We start from the raw sequence: 12753 nt of genomic DNA, 5'->3' as shown, positions 1-12753 counted from the left end.
TCTCCTGTGATAGTAGCAGCAGCAGCAGTGGTGGTGCTCATCTGCTGCAGGTGATCTTGAGGAGGACCCTCTAGATGGGCCTCTTCTGCATGGCTGTCGTTCGCGAAGTTTAGCCATTGTAAGTCTAAAGCTACCTCTGTATACTCGATGGTGAACCTGGAATTGGTAGCAGCAGCAGTTTCCTTCCAATTCACTCTCAGATGTCCAGCTTTCCCCTTGGCTACCTTCGCTTGAGAGCCAACAATTTCTTTTCCAGACTTGATGCTGCAAAGCATCAAATTGCCATCTCCTCCCAACCCAGCAACCAGAATGGCCACCAAGACAATTCTCCAGGCTGCAGGGGAATGAAACGGTGCTTGGCCGGAGCTTGCTATGCTTCCACGACCGCCAACTTTCCTCAGGCCAATATGCCTTGAACGAGCCATCAAACCTGTGATATTTTCCCCCAAATTCTCGTTGCAGGTGCACATTAATACCGCCCTGCTCCTCCATCTACCCCGCCTCTTCTTCATTGAATGCATTATCAACTTGGGTGGCTTAATTGCCATACGACGGCCTCCATTACACGAGGCAGCCCATGCGCTGCATGTGGCGTGCCTGTACTTCTCGACTCGACACCCGCATCCGGGGAATAATATTTGAAATTAAACTTAATACAAAACATAAATATTTTTAACATTTAATATATTTAAAAATATCCAAGGCATAAAATAGACATTCATAAGGTGATTTTGACTATTTAGATGTCCCAAATAACCACTACTAAAACTACAAATTAAATATCTTAATCATCTTAAAAATCACACTACCTAACCAACAAACAAACAACAAATATTTAATATAAAAAATTAATAAATCACTTAAAATTAAATAATTAAGACTTTTCCAAATTGAATGATTCAAAATATTATAATTTTTTTTATAAATATAGTTCTTTGATCAATAATGAAAGGTTGGTGGCAAATTTGAGAAAGAAACAATTCCTTCAATACCGGCGCCCAGAGGAATTGCCTTGCAGATACACTTTTATATTCACAAGTACAGCATCATAAAAGAAATCGCCTGTGGCCCTTGCACTCCAACGGTTATAATTTAAATTTTACACAGCTGTCGATAAACTGGCTCACCCCTTTTTATTTGCCTTAAGGTTACTGCATCTCGACTCTGGAGACACCCGCATATTTAAAAATAGAAATGGGAGGGAAAAGACATGTGAGCGTGATAGAAGGTGGTTCTTTATCTCATAAATCCTACATTTATCTTATCTATAACTATCAGTGCCAAATTTCCAGTATTTATTTATACACACCACGCCACATTCCAAGTAGCTTCTGCAGCAATTCTAGCCGGGACGTTTCGAATTTATTCCCAGCTGTTGCTTATATTTATTAGTTGCTCTACATATTCTCAGAATCCGCCATTGCTGTCAAAGTTCAGAGAAATACAAAGCCTATCAAAATTTTGTGCCAACGGTTCAGATTATGTAAAGATGTTGAATATGAAGAATCATATCTTTGGAGAAGACCACTTTACAATTGGCGATTGTGATGATGAGAAGGGGATTCGAAACAATTGCAAAATGATGAGAATCCATGATATTTTTTGGGAGGAAATTTTTGGAATTTGATAGTTGGGAGACGGGTTAATTGTTTGACTTTTCTTGATTGTTATATTTCGAGATATTTTTAGAATATGCAATTTATGTAAGTTCAAGGTAATGGAAAGAAATTATAGAATGATTATTTTCAATTTCTTTTCTTTAAAGCTGAGTTGTGTTTGTCCTAACACCCAAGAAAAACATGAAAAACAATATAGATATAGGAGCTAACAACTCTTATTTTTAATTTAAATAATTTCGGGATATAATTTAAGTTTATTTATTTTTAAATGTGTTTGAGTACACAGTGGATTCAGCGACTTAAAAAATTGTAATTCCAGCGATTATTTATCAAATTTCAAGAAAAAATACTAAAAAAATATAATTAAAAAAAAACTAAACATAAACAGTTTAAACTAATAAAACAATTTTATTAGTTTTAATAATCATTATCATCAACAACAATGTTCTTGTTTTGATTAGTCTCCCAAGTAATTTGTGGATGATCTCTCTCTCCTCTAGTAAATAGACATAAGAAAGTTTATCAGAACTTTTTAGTACCACGGAAATGTTAAAAAATCAGAAAGGCAGAAAGATTTTCTTATATTGATAATTACTTGTGATATTATTATGTTCTTATTAACTTCTTTGTGTTCTTTCTTTATCTTCTTCTCATCAGGCAACTATCAAGACAAAAACATGAAGATCAAGGACACAAGATGTAGGCACTTAGCCAGCGCTAAAACCCCTACATGGACACAAGATGTAAGCACTTAGCTAGGGCTAAAACACCTATATAGGGGAAAACCCAGTCAAAACTCTTCCTTTAATAAATCCAAATTGAGACGGGCCAAGGCCTTAGACCTAAGAGCTTCCTCCTCCACCAAATTAGCACTCCCTCCTAGTAGATGTCCTTTGCTCAACCTTCCAAGTGTCAACTCTTCAGAGTGCAACTTCAGATCAAAATTTTGTTCCCAATAATAGATTTTCGCCGCCCAGCTTCAGAACTTCAGCCCTGCAATAGAAACAGAATTTTGGCCCCAACTTCAAACCAAAATCTTCTCACGTGTGAGAAAAAGGTAGACCAACATTAAGTCATTTCGATTACAAAAAAAGTTAACTGCAGTGCACTCTTTTCATGGTTGTGGCAAAAGGGACATTTATTTTTCCAGTTTTTTCGGCGAATATAAAAGATGGAACAAATTTTGCAATGAAATGTTTATGCCATTTTTACTTTTTAATATTGAAGGAACAAATTTTAATGTTGAACATATCAGTGCTGTAGATTTGGAATATTTTAGAATCGTAGAAGGTCAATTGCTCTTAAGTTGTTGCTATTTGTTAGATTTCTTGGGACTACGAGACATGCTTAGACTCATGGTGTTTATGCCACCGGCACATCTAGTGGCTACATGAATGAGGGTTAGAGTGGTGGTGCAAGTTTTGCTAGTGCAGGTGGCAAGTATGTTATGGGTGATTTTGTTGGGGTCTCAGCGCCGACTGTCAATGGAGGTTATGGGATGGGCAAGCCCCTTTTTTGGCGGCTACATTTGGGCTTTCACTTGCTTTGTGTCCCCAGAGCTTATGGGGGGAAGCCATTGCGAGTGTTCTCAGTGCGAGAGTGTTTAATGTTGGTTATGGCCCAAAGGGACTAATGGGCGTTGGCTACGATGAGCAGAGTCTCAATGGAGTGCCTGGTTGTGGAAATGGACATGTGGTGATGTATCCTTTTGGTGATGGGGGTTTCAATTTTGGTGCCCCTGGTAGTTTTGTTTTAGGATATGATGCGTCGACCATGCCTTTTAAAATGGGATTGAGTTGAGGCTACAAAGCCTCTCTCGCGGCTCTTGGTGGGTTCCCAAATTTAGTATGGATGACAAATGGGGGGGTGAGGTTGGCAGGTTGACGCTTCCAATGGTGCACCTGTGAGTGGATTTGGAGTTAGTGGCGGCAGAGGTCCACATGCTGGAGGGATAAAGAAGGCACTTACTGGCTATGAAGGAGGGGGCTATGAAGCAACAAGACAATTAGACTAGAGAAGTCTAGAGTTGGTAACTTCTTAACCTGATTTGTTGTGACGGGCATATCAGAGCATCTCCAGGAATTTTGTCGGTCAGAGTATCTTCCGACGTTGTTGTTTTCCTTACCGATCAAAGTAACTTTCGGTTCATATTTTTCTAGTCAGAGTATCTTCCGGCACTGACATTGTACTGAGTGGTTGCCTATTATTGGGCTATATATGGCAATGCATATGGGCTTCTTTGACAGGTCTGCTTGTCTTGTTTCTTGGTTTTTTACATAGTTTTGGTGCCCTTGGGCTTGTTGTACTTCAATTTTTCTGTATGATGCTAAATATAGGTGATATGTTATATGGGGTTACACTGGCACATGTTGTATGCATGATATATATAAACATCTTTATTTTAGTAAAAAAATGTTAGTTTTTTTTTTTCATGAAAAAACAATGGGTTATTTTTGAATTGTAATTAGGATAAAGATAATTAAATTTTCTCAATTATCTACATGTTTTATGTTTAACTTTTTTCTTGAATTTTTTTATTAAATTTTATTAGAAATTTTAGAAAAAAATATTGGAATCACAAATTTAAATTATAAAATTTATGAAATCCAAGATATGTTTAAATAATAAAAGCCCATAATTAAAAACAAGAAAAAACAAAAATTAAAAAAATTATTTTCAAATTTTATTAAAAAGAACTCAAAAACATATTAAAAAATAATCATTAAATTAAATTAAACTACACCCAAAATTTTGCCATTGCCATGAAATTCCCTAGATTACACTAGGGTGTTGAAATTGCAAGTTTAAATTACATTAAGAGTACAAAGTCACCATTTTTTGGGCAGCGGATCCCCCATAGAAAGTTTTTGGGGCTTAAAGCCCGAGTTTTAGTTAACGTAATGTAAAGACCCCGCAAAATGTGGGCGCGGAGCGCGAGAGTCTAAGGTTGTCCGCCCTAAAATAATGTAATTTAATGTAAAGTGTGTCGGCCTACCCATGGTCTGCGAACCATGGGATTGTATAAATAGAGCAAGGCTCTAAGTGTAAAGGGAGTCTTGAGAAGTTTTTGACAAATAATAGATAAATGCGAAGGCATGGTTAGAAGCTAGAAGTAGATCTGAAGGTATTGGGTCATAGTGATACGTAGAGGCTCCGCAACTGAGTGCGCAAAGGCCTAGTAGAGTCCGCAACTGTGTGCGCGGACCCCTGCATCTGAGTGCACGGGGCAGAGTTGGGATTGTACTTGGACAGAGGATTAATAAAAGATAAGTTGATTTTAAAATATTGTATGTCTATGCTTCTGTTATATTTACGCATCTCTTTATAGTTTTATGATTGTGCGCACTTTTTATGAATGTTGAATGATTAATGAGAATATTGAGCCCACACAATTAAGTTAAGATCTATAGTAATAGCACAGTAAGGATAAAGGATCTAGACAACACCTTTTTGCACTCTTTACAGAGCTGTGCGGAAGCAGTTGCTCAAGCTACGAAGGAAAAATGGCTGCGCAGAGCAGCAAAAGCGCATAGGTTCGTTTCGGGAACTTCCTTGAATTCATCAAGACATCCCTAGGGTGCAGAAACCTAGTTCCAGCACCCTCCCATACTTCCTCGGGTGAGACCTCAGTCCGCGCACCGCGGACTATTGCCGAAAGGGCCGATAGTTTCGAGATTTGTTTGGCTAAATCACTTCTAAACCTGGGTCAGGCCCCAACAAGCCAACAAATGGTTCTGTTGCCAAGACAGGGATCTGCCTAAGGGATGTCTGATTTCGTGCCACTGGAACCCAACAAAGAAGGAAATTGAAGAGTGGTTGGACAAGAAGCTTCACGAGTTCGTGACACAGGAAAACAAAACTCCGCAGGTATCCGAGAGAAGGTGGTTGGATCGCTACGTGTATACAGAAATCCACGAGATCTTCTTCGCATCCTTTCCTTCTAAACTGTATGAGTGGATCGCGAGGCTAGCCGACAGCCAGGGAAGGTGTAAACTTGGCCAACCGATAGTGTGGACTCTGGAATTAGCGCGCAGACTAGAGGCATCAGAAGATAAGATCGCACGAAAGTTGTGGTCCATTGGCCTGACCGAATAATAGGTGGATTTATCACTTAGTTTGCGATAGACACGACCGTAAGCTACAACGAAATAGAATGACGTTTTCTCAAGGGACCGTGAGGTAAGTACATTAAATCTCTAAATACTTGGATTAAGATGCTGTTATGTGAAAAGTGAGTTATGCGAATACATTAACGATTGGAACGACGCGGAGCGGAAATATATACAAGGGTAGCGGGGAGTTAGGAAACAGACCCTTAGTTTCACCTTCGCGAGAGAGCGAGGATGTTATGCTCTTAACCTGCAAAACAATACCCAAGCGAAGAAAAGATACCGAGAACACAAAATATGCGAAGAAAATATACCCAGAACACAGAATAGCAATGATTTTATTATTCAGAGAGAAATGTTCACAGGCCTCTTCGAGGGGGCAACCTCCAATAGAGCAGAGCTCGATTACAAAACAAGACACGATGCTCCTCGCAGGGAGTCTCTATCCTTTATATATGACTCATACATGCAATACCACGAGCCAATATCGTGGGTTTTATTAATACCATCTATCTAATACTACCGCCCATTTACCATCTATCTAATACTACCGCCCATTTGCAACTAACTGTGGTCCCGTCATTAATTGCGGGTTAACCACTTACAAATATTAATATGGGCTTTATTGACTCTTGACTATGACGTGATCCCATGACATAAATAAGGGGGTTAGGGTGGGACCCTAACATGCCCTCCCCCTTAAGACTAGCCTTGTCCTCAAGGCTGAAGCTGCGGAAACTGCTGAAGAATAGTGGCTGGTTCCCAAGTTGCATCTTCCGGAGAGGTGTCTTTCCATTTGACGAGGACCTCCTTAAGCATGCGGCCGCGCAGGTGCTTCTCTCGTGTGTCTAGAACCTGTTCAGGTTGAAGCCAGATTGACCCTTCTTCGTCCAATTCAGGTAGACTGGTTTGAACTCGGCAATTGTTCCCAATCACTTTCTTGAGGCACGATACATGGAAAATTGGGTGGATTTTTGCTGTAGGTGGCAAAGCCAACTTGTAAGCCACTTCTCCAATGCGCTGAAGTACTTGGTATGGTCCGTAGAATTTTGGAGAGAGCTTTTGACAACCCTTGTCTTTGAGTGATGTTTGCTTATATGGTTGCAGCCTCAAAAAGACCTGATCCCCTTCTTGAAATTGGCGCTCTGAGCGATGTTGGTCAGCCTGTTGCTTCATACGGTTCTGATCTTGATGAAGATTCTCGCGCAGATGGGCAAGCATGGTTGCGCGGTGTTGTAGGAGTTGATCCACGACTTGTACTTTGGAGCACCCCGTGAGATAAGAAGTAGGGGAAGGCGGAAGTTGTCCATAGACTGCTTCATAGGGAGTCATTTTGGTAGTGGCATGATAGTTGGTGTTATACCACCATTCCGCCAGAGGTAACCACTGTACCCAAAGGTGTTGTTTTTCTGAAGTGAAACACCTAAGGTAGGTTTCTAGACATTTGTTGACTGCTTCGGTTTGACCATCTGTTTGCGGATGATATGAAGTACTGAGTTTGAGTTGAGTGCCTTGTATTCTGAAGAGCTCCTGCCAAAAATTACTGGTGAAGATTGGGTCGCGGTCGGACACAATAGAAGTGGGAATGCCATGCAATTTGAAGATCTGATCCATGAAAGTTTGAGCAACCAAAGTGGGTGTGAATGGTTGGGGTAGGGCGCAGAAATGAGCATACTTCGACAGTCGGTCCACAACCACGATGATGACTGACTTGTTCCCAGACTTTGGAAGACCTGTAATGAAATCCATGGAGACCTCCGTCCAAATTGACGTCGGAATGGGCAATGGTTGTAATGTGCCTGGTGTGTGGACGGTTTCCCCTTTGTGGCGTTGACAGACGTCACATTCTGCTACGAAAGTAAGGATGTCCTGTTTCATGCCGGCCCAAAAAAATGATCTTCTGGTGCGAGCATATGTCTTCTGAAAGCCCGAATGTCCTGCAATGGGAGATGAGTGCAATTCTGCTAAAATGCGACTTTTGAGGGTGGATGTTGGTGATATTACGACTCTGTCCTTGTAGCGAAGAATATCATTCTGCCACGAGTAGCCCTTGCTGGAATTAGGATCTACCTGCAATTGAGAAATGAGTTGAGAGAGCCCGGGATGTGAAAACCATTCCCTGCGAGCCTCTTCAATCCAATCTGGAATGGGGAGTGAAATTGCGAGCAGAGTACTTTCCTCCTCAAATTGGCGCGACAATGCATCTGCTACCCTGTTGTCTTTCCCTTTCTTGTAAATGATCTCATAATCATATCCCAGCATTTTGGCTAACCATTTATTTTGTTGTGGGGAAGATAGGCGTTGCTCCAAAAAATATTTAAGACTGTGATGATCTGTGCGGATTTGGAAACGTCGCCCCAACAAGTAAGGTCGCCAGGTCTCGACTGCATGTAAGATGGCCATCATTTCCTTCTCGTAGGTAGATTGGCCCAGATTCCTCCCACTTAGTTGTTGGCTGGTGAAGGCCAATGGTCGCCCTTCCTGCATTAAGACTGCTCCAATACTTGTTCCCGAAGCATCAGATTCAATGACAAATGATTTGGTGAAGTCCGGTAGTGCTAAGACAGGAGTGGAACACATGGCGGTTTTGAGAGCAGTAAATGCCTGTTGTGCTTCTTCGTTCTAGAAGAAGGAATTTTTCTTTAGGAGTTGCGTTAGGGGCTTCGCTATGCGGCCATAGTTGCGGACAAATTTACGATAATAGCCTGTGAGACCCAAAAATCCTCTCAAGCTTTTCAAGGTCTTAGGTTGAGGCCATTCTTGCATTGCCTAGATCTTTTTTGGGTCCACCTTGACACCTTCACGCCCCACAATGTGGCCCAAATACTCAACTTCTTCCATGCCAAACGAACACTTAGACATCTCGACAAATAATTTATGCGTGCGGAGCAGTTGCAAGAGTAGATCTACATGCTAAAGATGTGCCGCCCAAGTGCCACTATAGATGAGGATGTCATCGAAGAAGACAAGGACAAATTTTCTGAGATATGGTTTGAGGAGGTGATTCATAAGGCTCTGAAAAGTAGAGGGGGCATTACAGAGACCAAATGGCATGACCAGGAACTCATAATGGCCTTCATGAGTTCTGAAAGCTGTCTTGGGAATGTCAACTTCCTTCATGCGAATTTGGTGGTAGCCTGAGCGAAGATCCAACTTAGTGAAGAATTGAGCCCCATTGAGTTCGTCCAGCAAATCGTCAACCACTGGGATGGGAAATTTATCTTTGACTGTTAACTTATTGAGGGCCCTGAAGTCTGGACACATCCGCCACTCCCCATCTTTCTTGAGGACCATGACCACTGGAGATGAATAAGGACTAATGCTGGGACGAATGACACCTGCTTCCAACAATTCCTTGATGATTTTTTCTATTTCATTCTTTTGGGTGAACGGATATCTGTATGGCCTCACATTTGGGGGTTGGGCCCCTGGAACCAATGTGATGCTATGATCATGTTCCCCTCGCGAGGGTGGAAGCTCATGAGGCTTGTCAAAGACAGTCCGATGTTTATTTAAAATCTGTTGCATCTCAGGATGAATTGGCAGGGGCATGGTATCGACTACCTGGATGGCATTAAATTGAGCTACCACTCCATGATGGTCCTTTTTTAACAATTTTTCCATCCTATGCGAGCTGATGATAGAGGGGGCTCCCGCCTTTAGTCCACGGAGGGTATGTGTGGAGTTGTTCTGCTTAAAACTCATATATAACTCCTGGAAATCCATTGTGATTGGCCCAAGAGTGCGGAGCCATTCCGCGCCGAGGACAATGTCGCAACCCCCCATGTGTATTGCAAACATGTGGGTTTTCAATTGATAATCCCCCATTTGAATTTTGACATTTTCACAGCGACCTTCACATTTCATTGTGCCCCCATCTGCAATCTGGACTTGGAAGTTAGAAACTGCCCGGACGAAACAATGTGCTGCTTCAGCGATCTTTTGGTGGATGAAATTATGGGTACTTCCACTATCAATCAAGACTACTACTGGGCGATGTTTAAGAAAACCCCTGATTTTGAGAGTTTGAGGGGAAGAAATTCCTGCCAATGCATTCAGCGAAATAATTGGTTCATCAGATACAATCTCCTGTTGGTTATCTTCTTCGATCGCCTCCGGTTCCTCAAGTGGTGGATCTTCCTCTGTGGAGCTGTAGTCAGTGGCATCTATTTGAAAAAACTTGTGCTCTTTGCATTTATGACCCGGGGAATATTTTTCATCACAGTAGTAACATAGTCCTTGCTTCCTTCTTTCGGCCATTTCCGCAGGTGACACCTTTTGAACCTTAAGTGTCTGAGTCATATTGGGAGCCTGTGAGGGACAACCTTTAGCGGGGAAGTTGGGGCGGCTGGATTGGGCTGTTAATGCACGTTCCACCTTACGGGCTACCTGGCAAGCCTCTGTCCATGTGGGAGGGTGGTGGAGTAGAACCTGAGCTTTGATGGCTTCTTTAAGACCGCTGATAAAGCATTCCATGTAGAACTCATCTGTGAGACCCTTAGTGCGGAAGGCTAAGGCTTCAAAAGCAGTAATATATTCCTCCACTGTACCCGTCTGTCGAAGCTTAGTGAGACGCCCCAAAAAAGAGTCTTCCTGTTCAAAGCGACTGCGAAGAGTTTTGGCAAATTGGGCCCAATTCTGAAAATGTCCATTGCAACGCTGATGCCATTCCTTCCATTGCCATCGTTCATTGTCCAAGTACATGGTGCCAACCATAAGCTTAGTCCCCTCATCTGTGATATGATTCAATTGGAAATACTGCTCCATTTGTGCTAGCCATGCGGGCGTGTGAGAACCGTCAAATTTCTGCATATCCAACTTGGGAGGTCGCTGACTGTGTGGTGGATGGGAGTGTCAAACGTGAGGAGAGTGGCTAGACTCACCCTCATGGTATTCATGGCCATTATATGCCTCCTCGTGGGCTGGCTTCTTGCCCTTTGAGAATGCCTCCTGTAACTGGTTACTCATTCCTTTAAGCTCAAGTTCTATGTGGTTACTCATTCCTTGAAGGTCAAGTTCGATTTTCACCGTAGTTTGGAGGGAGTTGAAATAGCTTTCAATTTTGTCGATCCTTTCATTGGCCATCGCTTGAGCGCGAGTTTCTACCATACACCAACCTGATGAAAAATTGGGACCGCCTAAAAATTTTACTAAGAAATTGAATGGTACCACCTTGCTTAGCTCGTCGTCCTGATACTGATGGGCTAGGTCACCAATAAGCGCCCCGGAAGATCTCAGACTCTTTTTTTTTTTTTTGGAAAACTCCTAACGGAGTTTTACTCCTTCCTGATCAATACTGCAGTCGCCAAATCCTCAAAATGTCAATGCCGCCAAAAGTCCTGCGAAAATTATATCCAGGTACAGGAACCCTTCACAACTACTCCGATCTGGTGGATCTGAGAGATCTGAATGGTGGAACAACTGATGTTGCTGATCTGGAATATCCGATCTGGTGGATCTGAGAGATCTGAATGGTGGAACAACTGCTGCTGCTGATCTGGAATAGATGATGTGTGATCCCCCGATAGAAAGGGAACTATGGTCTTGGGGAGTGTCAGGTGCTACAGATCGCAATATACATAAGGGTCTAACAGTAGTACTCGGCCCAATGTTTCAGGGCTCTAACTAAGGAGGATCGACCGTACCCTTAGCCGTACAACCCGACTACCCTATCGTACGGGCGAGTAATCTCTCCGAGTGTTGTTCTCGGTGTACTGTAGCCACAAGACGGCCGAAGGTTTATCTATGGCGAGGTTTCAAGGGAGCTAGGGGGCTTCCTAAATACCCAGAGGGTATGTGGAAGACAGTCCGTGCGCGGTTTTGTCTAATGCGCTACTACTCGAAGGGGTACCCACAGGGGTTACAAGGGAGTCCAACAGACGTGACCACCTCTTGTATTTCCTGCGTGCATGCCTCCCCAAATCCGCAGATTTATGCGCTTAACGACAGATCCCGTGGTTTAAAGACGCCGGAACACGTCTCTAGCCAAAAAAATTTTGCTAAAATTTGGAGATCCCACCGAGCCCTGGAAAGTGCTCTGATACCACTTGTTATGCTCTTAACCTGCAAAACAATACCCAAGCGAAGAAAAGATACCGAGAACACAGAATATGCGAAGAAAATATACCCAGAACACAGAATAGCAATGATTTTATTATTCAGAGAGAAATGTTCACAGGCCTCTTTGAGGGGGCAACCTCCAATAGAGCAGAGCTCGATTACAAAACAAGACACGATGCTCCTCACAGGGAGTCTCTATCCTTTATATATGACTCATACATGCAATACCACGAGCCAATATCGTGGGTTTTATTAATACCATCTATCTAATACTACCGCCCATTTACCATCTATCTAATACTACCGCCCATTTGCAACTAACTGTGGTCCCGTCATTAATTGCGGGTTAACCACTTACAAATATTAATATGGGCTTTATTGACTCTTGACTATGACGTGATCCCATGACATAAATAAGGGGGTTAGGGTGGGACCCTAACAGAGGAGGAGCTCGCTTGGGTCTCCCCGAGAAGTGCGGTCAGTTTGATAAGACATCACATTCCGCAGTTACCACCTCCGTCCACGCCACCACTCGCTTCACCTCCTTCACCTCCATCTCCACCCACTCCACCTCCACCATTGTTCTAGTTCAGCATGGCAAGCGCGATTAAGATACCCGTATTCAGAGGAGTAGGGAACGAGGATCTGGACCAGTTCTGGTTCGTGGTAAGAGTAGTGTGGAAAGCGCAAGGGGTCACGGACGACAACATTAAGAAGGCTACTTTGGTGAGCGCGTTGTAGGATCACACGTTGACATGGTATATCAAGCACTCTAATGATCACCCAAATGCAGGAATAGCAGAGATCCAGAATGCACTGAACAGAGAATTTAGTCGGCCGAGATTAGAGACACAGTCCATCATCGGGTTTAAGGAGATCACGATGCTTCCAGGCAAGACCCCCTGGGATCTGGATCAGTGACCGAAGAGTACGATCGGCGAGGCACTGTGCATGGTTTGTGGCAT

This window comes from Pinus tabuliformis, chromosome 2_2 (assembly GCF_031772625.1).
Source record: "Pinus tabuliformis cultivar Carrire ecotype Pingquan chromosome 2_2, CPIR1, whole genome shotgun sequence".
Lineage (NCBI taxonomy): Eukaryota > Viridiplantae > Streptophyta > Pinopsida > Pinales > Pinaceae > Pinus > Pinus tabuliformis.
Note: the sequence above shows the minus strand (reverse complement) of the source record.